Source organism: Penaeus monodon, unplaced genomic scaffold (genome assembly GCF_015228065.2).
Source record: "Penaeus monodon isolate SGIC_2016 unplaced genomic scaffold, NSTDA_Pmon_1 PmonScaffold_8131, whole genome shotgun sequence".
Classification (NCBI taxonomy): Eukaryota; Metazoa; Arthropoda; class Malacostraca; order Decapoda; family Penaeidae; genus Penaeus; species Penaeus monodon.
The window spans coordinates 8,826-15,027 of record NW_023663362.1 but is presented as its reverse complement, the minus strand read 5'-3'; the positions used below and the strand labels follow the sequence as shown (position 1 = coordinate 15,027).

The 6,202-nt window shown below is 29.1% G+C and overlaps 1 pseudogene; it reads right to left on the bottom strand.

The window, feature by feature from the left end:
- Positions 1 to 3,163: 3,163 nt before the first annotated feature.
- Positions 3,164 to 5,576, bottom strand: LOC119571816 (annotated as a pseudogene).
- Positions 5,577 to 6,202: the final 626 nt, after the last annotated feature.

Sequence of the window (6,202 nt, the reverse complement as noted above, 5' to 3'; positions counted from 1 at the left end):
TCAGAAGTATATTTTTTTCTCTTCTTTTGAGCTTTTTTCAGAAGATTATCTCCTAACGTAGAAGTAGGTAGTTGGTTGACCTCCTGCAGGAATTCAAACCTTTAACCCTTTTCAAATTCCTCTCCTTAATACAGCAATCCTTCTTGCTTCAGGTGCTACTGTAACTTGAGCCCACCATGCAATCATAGAATCTAACCACACACAAGCTATTCAAAGATTAGCTATCACAGTATTATTAGGTATATATTTCACAGCTTTACAAGCATTAGAGTATTATGAAGCTCCGTTTACAATTGCAGATTCAGTATATGGTTCAACATTCTTCGTAGCTACAGGATTTCACGGTCTACATGTTATTATTGGTAGTACATTCCTCTCAGTATGCTTATATCGTTTATACAAATGTCATTTTTCAGCCATACATCACTTTGGATTTGAAGCTGCCGCTTGATATTGACATTTTGTAGATGTTGTATGATTATTCCTCTATATTTCTATTTATTGATGAGGAGGCTGCTTTTTTAGTATAATAGTATATTTGGCTTCCAACCAGAAGGTCTAGAATAAAATCTAGAAAAAGCAATGATTATTTTATTAATTTCAATTTTAGTTACTCTAGTTATTAGAACAGTAGTTATAATTCTTGCTTCTCTTTTATCAAAAAAAACAATTATAGACCGAGAAAAAAATTCCCCTTTTGAATGTGGATTTGACCCTAAAGGATCCGCTCGTCTTCCTTTTTCGCTTCGTTTTTTCTTAATTGCTGTTATTTTTTTAATCTTTGATGTGGAGATTACGCTTTTACTTCCTTTGGCTATTATTATTAACTTTTCAAATATTTCAGCTTGAATCTTCACAGGATTCACTTTTATTATTATTCTCCTTATTGGGTTATACCATGAATGAAATCAAGGAGCCCTAGAATGAGCTTATTGGAGTTATATTCAAAAATGATATCTGATTTGCACTCAGAAGGTGCTCTATTAAGAGCTAACTTCATTAAGTAAAAAGCGAAATATTGCATTCAGTTTCGGCCTGACCTTTGGTGTTAAATCACCTTTACTTAATTGGTTAAAGCCAAAAAAGAGGCATATCACTGTTAATGATAGAAATGAGGAAAAATACTTCTAACCAAGAAAGGAATAGGTAGATCAAGAAAAAGCTGCTAACTTTTTTCTTAAGCGGTTAAATTCCGTTTATATTCCTGTTATTATAGTGTAAAAAACACATTACATTTTCATTGTAAAACTAAAGGTATAAATCCTTTTAAAAACATCGTTACTATAAATAGAAAATACTTACAGATATTAATTATCTCCCTTGCAGCTTCAATACAATGCTCTAATTATAAGCTATATAAGTAAATTACCATAAATATCAGAACAATAACCCAAAGTAAAAAGCTTAATATATAGATTTTTATGTTATTATCCTGTAAAAAAACTGTAAACTTTTGGAAGATAATATAATAGAAGTGTAAATCCCTTTGACCCCCATAATATTCAGATCATCCTATATCACCAACTTTTTGATATTTTCTTCCACCCTCTAAAAATTTTTTTCTAACTATATAAGTAAAATAAAAAGGTATAAATCATATAGATCCAGAGAATACAACAAAACTATAAGCGTTTAAAGAATTGAGTTGGTAATTAACAGTATTTAAATTTAATATATATCCTAACATACCTCCAATTGATATTACAATTTAATGCTAATATTTTAAAAAAAGGTCTTATACAAATCATATAAGGGAAAGGAAAAATTAATCAAGCCATCTTGCTCCACCAAAAATAGCTCCTACTCCTAAACCAAACATAGGATTAGTTATAATTTTACCTTCATCACTAATAGAATATAAATTTCCTAGGTTGAAATCACCTGACAAAGTATAATAACTAAAACGTATTGTATAGCAGACTTTTAAAAACCCGTAGCTAAAGCATATAAAAGGAAAGAGAATATATTAATAGTAGATATAAAAGCTACTTCTAAAATTATATCTTAGAATAAAAACCGGCCAAAAAAGGAATACCACATAAAGCTAAATTAGATAAGTTATGTATATACTAGTCAAAGGTATATGATAAACTAACCCTCCTATTATCCGAATATCTTGATATTCTTTAACACTATGAATTACTGAACCTGCACATATAAAAAAAAGAGCTTTGAATAAAGCATGTGCTAATAAATGAAAGAAGGCAAGATCTGCATAACCTAACGATAAAATTCTTATTATAAAACCCAATTGACTTAAAGTAGATAAAGCAATAATTTTTTCAAGTCATATTCAAAATTAGCTCCTAGACCAGCTATAAATATAGTTAAACCAGATAGTAATAACAACAGTCTTTGACATAAACGTCCTTCTAAAGCGGGGCTAAAACGAATTAATAGATATACTCCCGGCTGTAACTAAAGTAGATGAATGAACTAAGGCAGAAACAGGAGTAGGAGCTGCTATAGCTGCAGGTAATCAAGCTGAAAAAGGAATTTGTGCTCTCTTTGTTATAGCAGCTAGAATTACTAATCTACATAAAAGATTATCAATATTTAACATGGATATATTCTCTACATAAAATAAGAAATTTCACCCACCGTAACTAAAAAATAAAGAAATGGATAATAAAATGGCTACATCTCCTACTCGATTAGAAAGAGCAGTTAATATACCAGCATTAGCTGATTTTTCATTTTGATAATAAATAACCAAGACATATGAAACTAGTCCTAGACCATCTCACCCTAGAAGAATTCTAATTAAATTAGGACTAATAATTAAGAAACCTATAGATATAACAAAAGCTAATACTAGGTATATAAATCGATTTATATTATTATCACCAGACATATATTCTCCTCTAAAATATAATACTATAGAAGAAATAAATCATACAAAACTTAAAAATATAAAAGATATTCAATCTAAAATTAAAGTTATAACAACAGAGCTAGAATTTAAAGTTAATAATTCTCATTCAATAAATCAAGCTTGTCCTCTTTCTAAAACACATTAGAGAAAGTACTAAACAAACCGAGCAACCTCTAAAAAGAAATAATATTCTTGACAAATATAAAGAAAACTATTCATACCACGATTTAAATGAAATAAATTCATATCTTTGTACCACAAACCAACGTTTTACTTAAACTATTTAAATTTATAATAAACACATAAGCACTCTTCTTTTTAAAATTAAAGCATTTAAAGGTAACCAATGTAGTATTAGGATCAAATATTCTCGAACCTACCGGAGCAACATGAAATAAAGCTCTGTAGTATTTACCATGTTTGTCTTAAAGAAAATATATATAAAGTATAACTAAATCTAAAAAAAGATAATAAAGCAATGAATAATATTCTTACCTTTTTCATGATACTACTCTAATAATTAATCTAATTTCACCTAAGAGATTTAGAGTAGGAGGAGCAGCCATGTTACCTGCTCTCAAAAGGAATCATCACAATGCTATTCTAGGTATAAAATTTATTAATCCTTTACTAATTAATAATCTTCGACTCCCTACTCGCTCATAAACCATATTAGCCAAACAGAATAAACCAGAAGAACATAAACCATGACCAATTATAACTACTACTGCCCCATTTAAACCTCATCAACCAAATACTACAAGACCTGATAAAACAAGGCCTATATGGGCTACAGAAGAATAAGCAATTAAAGCCTTTATATCTACTTGACGTAAACATATCAGACTTACTACTACCCCTCCTACTAAACTAATTCTAATTCACAATCAAGATATACTCTTGTTAGCTTCCCCAAATAAAAATAATACTCGAATCAATCCATAACCTCCTAGTTTTAATAAAACGCCTGCCAGAATTATTGAACCCGCAACAGGTGCTTCTACATGAGCTTTTGGTAGTCATAAATGAACTAAAAATATAGGTAATTTTACAATAAAAGCAAAAACAGTTACCACATATCATAAACAGGAGATAAAACCTCTTCCCTCTACATTTTCTCTAACCTAAATTAAGCTACCTTTATTTTATAAAACAAATTTAAAGATAGTAAAAGGGGTATGAAGCAAATAGAGTATAAAAACATTATAACCCAGCCTGCAGCGGGGGTGATAACCCTCAACCTAAAATAAGAACTAAAGTGGGAATTAAAGATCTCTCAAAACGATAAAAACAAAAAAATAACTTTAACTAAAAAGTTATTAATAAAAAAAAAAAAGAAATTTAACCCAGTAAAAAATAGAGAGATAATTATTATCTTTAAAACTTTTTGTCTTTTAGCAAACAACAAGAGCATAATCCAAAAACTTAATAGATTTTTAAAATATAACCCAAAAGAATAAAAACTGAAACATCACCCTATTTTATAATTGAAAAAAACAGATGACAATAAAAAAAATTATTAAGAAAGAAAGAAAATAAAGAACTTTTTAAAGCTCTCCCGTTATTACCAGCCCGTATCAAAAATACAAAATAATAAAATTTTAACATGTAAACTCGAACTTCAAAAATCGTTTCCCGTGTACGGATACAGATACTAAAAGACTAGTCCAAAGCACCCCCCAAGCTGCCAATTTAAAAAAAAAAATACAAAATAACTTTTATGACCTATATTAGAAAATGTAATTTAAATCAAAAAAAATTTAGATAATATACTCCCAAAAACCCAAAAACGTTTAATAAGTGTTTTCTTTAGAAACAAAACCAAAACACATAAAACTCCACTATGGAACAAAGTAATAAAAATTAAGAATTAACATTGTTTTAAAGTTTTAAAAAAACATGGTTTTTAAATAGAATTGAAGTTCAATCTCTTAAAGCATCAGAGAAAAGGGGTTGCCTCTTATCATCGTTCCCAAAACAAAACTTTTTAAATTAAACTATTCTCTGTTTTTCCCACTTATTATTATATTTCCCCAAAATAATTATTATTTCATTTTTATTTTTACACGTTTACTTCACCCCTTAGCTATAGGGCTTATATTACTAATTCAAACTGAAATAAATCTGTGTTACAGCGGGTTTTTATAAATAATTCTTTTTGGTTTTCCTATATTTATTTATTATTTTCTAGGAGCAATATTAGTTCTATTTTTTTATGTAGCATCCTTAGCTTCTAATGATCCTTTAGATTTTCTAACCTCTTTACTTTTAGTATTTATAATAACAGCTTCAGAAGATTACTAATATATTTATAGATCCTTTTAGTAAATACTCCTCTTTTCCCCACAAACAATCATCAACTGATTATGACCAGTTTTCTTCAACCCCCATATTATTAAGATCTATTATAATTATATACTATAAACTCACTTTTTTTATTGTATTATATTTTTTATTAAAAATTAATCGTAGTAGTAAAAATTACTAACACTTTTTTTTGGGCCTTTTCGACTACTCACCTAATTAATGACAATACCAATTCGTAAATCAACCCTTTATTTAAAATTTTAAATGGAGCTGTTATTGACCTCCAGCACCAGCTAACATTTCAACTTTGTGAAACTTTGGTTCTCTCCTTGTTTATGCTTAGTTATTCAAATCGTTACTGGACTCTTTTAGCTTTTACACTATAAATGCTCATGTTGACCTAGCATTCTCTAGTGTAGCACATATTTGTCGAGATGTAAAAAATTTTGGATGACTTTCCGAACCCTTACATGCTAATGGAGCGTCTTTCTTTTTTATTGTCTGTATATAATACCGGAGGGGGTATTTATTAGGATCTTTTTTTAAAATTACATGCTGACAGTGGGTCATTATTCTTTATTTATAGCGCTCCCTTTCCTTGGGGATATGTGTTACCTTGGGGACAAATATCATTCGGGGACCATGTAATTACGAATTTTTTTTTAGCTATTCCATTTTGGTACAATCTTTACAATGAATTTGAGGGGGTTTTTCAGTCGATAATGCTACATTAATGTTTTTCACTTTCATTTTTTTACCCTTTTACGTAGCAGCAGCAATATTTTTTATATCTTTTTTTTCATCAAACGGGATCTAACAACCGCTGGGAATTGTTAGTAATTAGCAAAGCCTTTTCATCCTTTTTTTACATTTAAAGATTTTAGGGGATTTATCGAAATGCTAGCAGGATTATTCTTTTAAATTATTAAACCTTTTTATTGGGAGATCCAGAAATTTTTTCCCCGCCAATCCACTTGTTCCCCCTGCCAAATTAAACCGGAGTGATTTTTTTTATTTGCA